At 35.8% G+C, this 7961-nt stretch overlaps 1 long non-coding RNA gene across 2 annotated transcripts; it reads right to left on the reverse strand.

Annotated features, from left to right (window-relative positions):
- Nucleotides 1-229: 229 nt before the first annotated feature.
- LOC145624021 (uncharacterized) lies at nucleotides 230-7961 on the reverse strand. 2 transcript variants are annotated; one of them, XR_014110358.1, is made up of 3 exons: nucleotides 7551-7961; nucleotides 7182-7350; nucleotides 230-256 (listed from the first exon to the last, which is right to left on the reverse strand). It is a non-coding gene; the product is annotated as an uncharacterized LOC145624021 (long non-coding RNA). The 2 variants fall into 2 exon arrangements; XR_014110359.1 differs by having other exon boundaries at nucleotides 238-256; nucleotides 7174-7350.

Consider the following 7961-nt stretch of genomic DNA (forward strand, 5'->3'; position numbering starts at 1 on the left):
AGATTTTTACGCTGGTAAGAAAATATGCCATTGGAGAGGTGGATGATATCGCCTGTCTGGAAAAAATCACATTCCTGTCCCCAAAGCTGAAAATGAACCGCAGCAGTCTCATCTGCCACAAGTGCCAAACAAGTCTTGTTTTGGCCTTCTGCAGATATCCTGCCTTTATCCAACAGTATGAATCTAGTGTCTATATTGTTTGATGCAGCTGGTTTTATGTCCTTCAAGAGCATCATCGTAACAGTGAGTACAGTACCTATCCACAAAAACATTACACTATGTTAAGGCTGCATATAATACTCTATTATCCTCATGGACCTCAATGACCACAAGCACAATCATCAGCAACACCTATTCTGCCCTTTCATCCACTTCCACCACCTTCTCCCCAACACAGCCTCCACAATGCTTAATAAAAAAGAAGACCAAGATATTCACTGGATTAAAAACCCTTTGATTGCTAACTAAAATTAGAACCCTATTACTCTATTAGCAAGTAAAAGCCGGACGGAAAAAACTGTAGGTATTGAACCAACAAGTCACAAACTGTGAAAATAAGGTGACACTATACAAGGAACGAGAATTTAATTGCAGATAATTGAATTGAACTAAGCAAAGTAAAAAATTACAATCCAAAAATTCTCAATGACAATTCATCAAACTTGTGAGCAATTTTCAATAAATTGAATGTGCATAGTTAATTCCACAATATATACCACATTTGTTCAAATTTCTCATCATTTTTAGATTCTTCCATCTTATTCGAGCAACATGAGCTTAAAAAAAAAAAAGATTCTAACATTTTAAGTCATGAGGCAAACAAAACAAAGGCAATTTAATTCATAATTAACAATTATATATTTGAGGGTCTCCCATAAACACTTTCTAATGGGTTTTCACTCATAAGGGTAAGATTACATACATGTGGACCTCCCCAAACCCTAAACTCTCTAATGGCTTTCACTATTGTCAACGTCTATCTCTCATTTGTACCTTCAACGGTAAATTCTAGCCTGAGAAATGTGACTTATACTGGAAAGTCCGGGACTTGCGAGTTATTGCATCATCCATGCCAACAATATACATTTAAGGGCCTGTTCTCTTATGTTGAAATTCAGTTCAGTTCAGCTCAGCTCAGCTCCTAATTTCCTTCTCTTATAAAATATTCAGTTCAATTCAGCTCAGCTCAATCAGTTCAGTTCAGCTGAGTTCAGTCAATGAGAACAGGCCCTAAGTTTATCTCATTAGCACAAGTAAAAGTCTATATGAACAGATTCTGCCGGCCCTTTCATTAAAATGAAGCATGGTTTTACAGCTAACTTTTTTGATAATGAATGTAATTATAGTATAATACAGCTCAAAATTCAACTGTTTGAGTGAGCATAAGAAAGAATCATTGTAGTTTATTCAGCTTGGGCTATTTTCTTCATAGTATATCTCAATGTTTTATTAGCTGAGTTGATTATAATTACTCACTTGTAATTGTAACATTCAATTTTGACAAATTTTGATTTCTATGTGACAAGAAGGTAGTAGTTTCACAAAATTTTCAAACTTCCACGCCAATCTCGCTCATATTCCTAGAAGTCATCATCATACAAATATAAGCAAAATTTGAAAGATTTGAAACTCAAATTGAAAAATAGTAAAGACTTTTATGTATTCTACAGAACTTTTCCTGCCAAGTACCCTCTTTATTACTCAAGAACAACATAGAGAGGCAACTCAAACCCAGAAAATTCAAAATAAAAACCCAGATGCGAATGAATCCTGAAAAATTAAATTAAAAAACTAGTAAAAAATTCAAACTAACAAAACATTAGAAATTACCATAATAATTCAGAACTAAAGAATCCAGAAAATTAAACCCCCCCCCCCAAAAAAAAAAAAAAAAAAAAAAAAAACAAGACAAATCACGAATTCGAAAAATGTATAACAAAAAAATAATCTTATCAAATGCAAATAATATGCAGAGAAAATTGAGCACAGGCAACGATATCCCAGGTTGAATGAAAATTAAAGAGATTTGATGAGAAATGAGGGTATAGCAGAGGAACTGGAATGACATATACAACAAATAGTTTAAGAGAGTACCTGAAATTTGTCAATATTTTTGCAAATTTGAGAGCAGTGGATGAATTGATTAGGTTAGGGTATAGTAGCGCAGCTCATTCTCGTTTGACTCCATTGTAAATTTGTAACTTATAGCTTTTATACAATAAATCAATTACACACAAAATGACAATAATCAATCAAGAAATCAAATCAATTTTATATGAACCATGAAATAAAAAACCCCAACAACAAAAAATCTAACTCCACAGATTCAAAATCAATTATTCAATTATAATTCAAATAAGCAAAATAGCAATTATCATATATCAATTTAAAAATAAATTGAACTTACAATCTTATAATGTATCGAGTACTCGAGCAGACGGAAGCTCGGACTGCAGTCCTCCGGTCCGGTGTCGTGGCCGGTGGACGCTGCAGTTGCGTATCCGGAGTTGAGTTTGGGAATTTCGGAGAAAAAAATTAGAAAATGGAAGTGAAATGACTTTTTTTTTTTTTTTTTTTTTTTTTTTTTGTGACAGCAGTAGAAAAGGGAAATTAACCCCAACGATCATTGATGGCAGCGGGGTTCATATAAACCCAACGATCAAAACCATTATGAGTTGTGTTAGGACGGTGTCTTTCTCTGTAATCATCAATGGTTCACCCCAGGAAAAGTTCAATCCAAAATGCGGGCTTCGGCAAGGGGACCCCCTGTCCCCGTACCTCTTTATTTTATGCATGGAATGTCTCCCAGGGCTAATTCGAGATTTAGAAGCAAGAGGTAACATTACTGGAATTAATATTACACGAGGAGCTCCTAAGATTAGTCACCTCTTTTTCGCGGATGACTCGGCTTTTTTCCTCCAAGGAGAGGAAAATAATGTTTTAAACCTGAAGAAAGTGCTAGACATCTACTGTAAGGCCTCATGTGATAAACAAGGATAAGTCGGTTTTTTTGGCTAGCCCAAACTCGAATGAAGAGGAAATAAAGAAGCACAGTGAGATACTTGGTATTACTAGAGGTAACAGTTTTGGTATATACTTGGGAATACCTTCGGAATTTGGGGCCTCGAAACAGCAGATTTTCTGCAATTTAGTGGACAAGGTGAAAGAGAGACTGAATGCATGGAACTCGTTGTTCCTTTCTCATGCTGGCAGATTAACTGGCAGATTAACTTTGATTAAGTCAGTGCTATCGAATTTAGGAACCTATTTTCTCTCGGCTTTCAAGTGTCCTGCCACAATTTTAAAAAAGATTAATAGTATTGTAGCAAGGTTTTGGTGGCTGGGCAACAAAAACGGTAAGGGTGTGTATTGGAAAAATTGGTCTCATCTTACTCAGACAAGGGAGAAAGGGGGTCTAGGCCTTCTAGATGCTCGTTTCTTCAACCAAGCCCTCCTTGCTAAACAAGGTTGGCGTATCATCCATGATAAAGAATCGCTTATCAGCAGAGTTTAGTGCCAAATATGGCATTGATAGGCATTCTCTTTTTGAAGACTCATGGTGTAGGAAAAGTTTGGGCTCGTGGGGTTGGAATGGTATCAAATGGGGTCTGCAGATGCTGAGAAAGGATGTGCTTGGTCCCCAGGTAGTGGTCGCTATGCTAAGATTCACCATCCCTGGGTCTATGGTGCTCCCCCAATTTGGAGGTATCAAGGCTGCTCAAATAATGACTGTGCTGCCAAACTAAGGAAGGAGAATGGGGACTGGAATCTAGATGCCTGTAAGGAGTGGTTCAGTGATGAATCAGTTCAAAAATTTTCCACAATCAAAGCTATGGATGCAGGCTATGATGATCTGATTGTTTGGAAGGAAGACAGAGGTGGAATATACACTGTTAGAAGTGGATATAAAACTCTCCTTGAGGACAATCAGAGGCAGGAAAAGAAGCTAGGAATAAACGTGGCGCACAACATTAACTGGAAACAGTTATGGAGAAAGAATGGTAGCCCCAAACAAAAGATTTTTCTATGGAAAATCTTGAAAGGAGCGCTCTCATTGGGCAGTGAAAGGAAGAAAAGAGGATTGGGGGTGCATCATCATTGTAGTTTGTGCTGTATAGATGAGGATCCTAGCAGCTGTGAACTGGAAACGTTGGAACATTTATTTAGAGACTGCAACTTTGCTAGTCATGTATGGAAGGGTTGCAGATTTGGGATTAATGTGAGCAATCAAAATAACATTCCACTAGCAGAATGGATTTTTAACTGGATGAGAATTCTGAGTGATAAGGGTAGAGATTTAGGAGAGAGTTATCAACTTTTCTTAGCTTGTCTTGATTGCATTTGGGGAGCAAGGAATAATAAAATTTTTAAGAATTTAATGCCAAGCCCAGGATCTGCTATCTTAAGCATGGAACGAAGAGTGAGCAACACACACAAGAAGATGGAAGACACAGAAAGGAAGATGCTGCAAAACTCTGATGATAGGCAATTCGAACCACCTGGTTTTGAAAGACAAAAGGGGACTGATACAAGGCAGGACAAACACCACCTTAGGAACTTAGAATTAGTGACGGGGAATGGAGTCTGCAACACTGCAACCTTAGGGATCTATCACACCAGGAGCAAAGGAAGAGAATTTAAATGGCATTGGGTTGTGAAACAGGTTGGGTCTACTCTTGAGCAAGGGGAGTTACAGCAGGCCAGGCAGAATAGAGAGGCTGACATTCTCCAAACTGTTTTAGATGGACTGCAAGGAGCTTGGCTGAAGCTGTGGCATCTGCAAATTAAGTCCACTGATCAAAATATCCTAAAATGGATGCAACCTGATTACAACAGCATTCAAGGAGATGGGATGATAAAAGGAAAAATTAATGAGCTGCTGCCTTATTTTCATTGTGGTGCTAGGAGATGGTTGCTACTTACGGAGATGGGCAGCATGATTGTGCCAACGAACCACCAATTTCTTTCTATCTCCTCCTTCCCATGGCCATATTCAACTATTTCTGGTGGCTTCGCCGCCGAAATTAATGAAAAACCTAAGAAAAGAGAGAGTAATAAAGGGCATTGTTAACCCAAAGGGTGGTTTTCATCATCGTCCTCCATTGATGTCCTTCCCTTAAACTGTGATCGAGAAGATACAAGAAGAATAAGGAGTAGTTTAAGAGTTACTGCAATAATGACTATCAAACTCCGTCAATGATTGACAAGTAACACTGTCAAGTTACTTTACAATAGCCAGCTGGACCACCAACAAAAGTAATATTTGTTTATTCTGATTTTGCAAGTCCCAAGGCATTTAATTACATCCCATGCCATTTGATAAACGTTCTAAGTTTATCAACATCATAAACTTGAATTTTCTCAATCTTAGGGGTTAATTTCCCTTTTCTACTGCTGTCAAAAAAAAAAAAAAAAAAAAAAAAAAAAAAAAAAGTCATTTCACTTCCATTTTCTAATTTTTTTCTCCGAAATTCCCAAACTCAACTCCGGATACGCAACTGCAGCGTCCACCGGCCACGACACCGGACCGGAGGACTGCAGTCCGAGCTTCCGTCTGCTCGAGTACTCGATACATTATAAGATTGTAAGTTCAATTTATTTTTAAATTGATATATGATAATTGCTATTTTGCTTATTTGAATTATAATTGAATAATTGATTTTGAATCTGTGGAGTTAGATTTTTTGTTGTTGGGGTTTTTTATTTCATGGTTCATATAAAATTGATTTGATTTCTTGATTGATTATTTGATTATTGTCATTTTGTGTGTAATTGATTTATTGTATAAAAGCTATAAGTTACAAATTTACAATGGAGTCAAACGAGAATGAGCTACCAGTTTTGAGCAGCGCTACTATACCCTAACCTAATCAATTCATCCACTGCTCTCAAATTTGCAAAAATATTGACAAATTTCAGGTACTCTCTTAAACTATTTGTTGTATATGTCATTCCAGTTCCTCTGCTATACCCTCATTTCTCATCAAATCTCTTTAATTTTCATTCAACCTGGGATATCGTTGCCTGTGCTCAATTTTCTCTGCATATTATTTGCATTTGATAAGATTATTTTTTTGTTATACATTTTTCGAATTCGTGATTTGTCTTGTTTTTTTTTTTTTTTTTTTTTTGGGGGGGGGTTAATTTTCTGGATTCTTTAGTTCTGAATTATTATGGTAATTTCTAATGTTTTGTTAGTTTGAATTTTTTACTAGTTTTTTAATTTAATTTTTCAGGATTCATTCGCATCTGGGTTTTTATTTTGAATTTTCTGGGTTTGAGTTGCCTCTCTATGTTGTTCTTGAGTAATAAAGAGGGTACTTGGCAGGAAAAGTTCTGTAGAATACATAAAAGTCTTTACTATTTTTCAATTTGAGTTTCAAATCTTTCAAATTTTGCTTATATTTGTATGATGATGACTTCTACGAATATGAGCGAGATTGGCGTGGAAGTTTGAAAATTTTGTGAAACTACTACCTTCTTGTCACATAGAAATCAAAATTTGTCAAAATTGAATGTTACAATTACAAGTGAGTAATTATAATCAACTCAGCTAATAAAACATTGAGATATACTATGAAGAAAATAGCCCAAGCTGAATAAACTACAATGATTCTTTCTTATGCTCACTCAAACAGTTGAATTTTGAGCTGTATTATACTATAATTACATTCATTATCAAAAAAGTTAGCTGTAAAACCATGCTTCATTTTAATGAAAGGGCCGGCAGAATCTGTTCATATAGACTTTTACTTGTGCTAATGAGATAAACTTAGGGCCTGTTCTCATTGACTGAACTCAGCTGAACTGAACTGATTGAGCTGAGTTGAATTGAACTGAATATTTTATAAGAGAAGGAAATTAAATTCGAGAAGGAGAAATTTTTTTTTATATATCCTAGCCATAAATTAGAGAACTTAGAGATTATACAAAGCAAACTTCATATGCATTCACTAATTCCCAACCCCAATGAACAAAAAACATCCACAACAAAAGAAATCACATAGTTTCCGTCATTCATCCCAAAGTTCATATACCAACACAAATTATGTCAATCAACCAACATCAATCAAATAAGAAAATTACCAGAAAATTCAAACAAACAAAAATCTCAATCAATTAATTAAAAAAGAGAATAAATAGAGAAATTATAATATGAGAGTAGAATTGGACTTAGATACGAGGAAATTCCAAGAGTTAGTGCCAGTAGCGGTGACGACAGGCGGAGGAATCGATGCTAAGGCAGGGCGATGAATTGGCTGGAAATCGTAGAAGTTGTTCTCGTCTTTCTTTCATTAGATTGCTTGTTTCGACGTTAGGCAAAGCGCAGATTCAAGATAATAAACAACACTGAGATCAAAATCACTACAAAAAGCTTAAAAATCAAATAAAATGACATACAACACCAAATCTAATAATTATGTTGAACAATCAATAATAAAATCTAAATATAATCGCACAATTGTATTCATCAAATTAAACATAGATTTTAATTTCAAACAGGTTCAAATAAAAAAGAATCTTTAAATAGAGAGATAAAGAGAGATTACTTGAATTGGAACCATGTAAAAGAGATAGACCAAGGGGCAAATTGAAGAAGGATCAAAGGAGAACGTGACGGTGAAGAGTGAAGACAGTGGTGGAGAGAATGTGAAGCATTAGCGGCGAAGATAACGGTGAAATAGTGTCGGAGAGGATGACGGTGACGTGACTGAGAAAGAAGAAGTCGTGTTGGTGAAGAAAGAGGAAAGAGAGCGGCGGTGAAGGGTGAGAAAATGAGTAATGAAATGACCAAGGAATAAGGGTTTAGGGGGTATAGGCAAGGATTAATTTGCAGCGGATTTAATGTTTCAGCCCTGCTAATTAATAATTTCAATTATAAAGAAGGGAAAATATACTTTAATTTGCAGCGAATAGCACAAAACGCTGCAAATTATTAGCAGCAAATAAATATTTTTCTT

The sequence above is a fragment of the Chenopodium album genome, chromosome 3 (genome assembly GCF_948465745.1).
Source record: "Chenopodium album chromosome 3, dcCheAlbu1.1, whole genome shotgun sequence".
NCBI lineage: Eukaryota > Viridiplantae > Streptophyta > Magnoliopsida > Caryophyllales > Amaranthaceae > Chenopodium > Chenopodium album.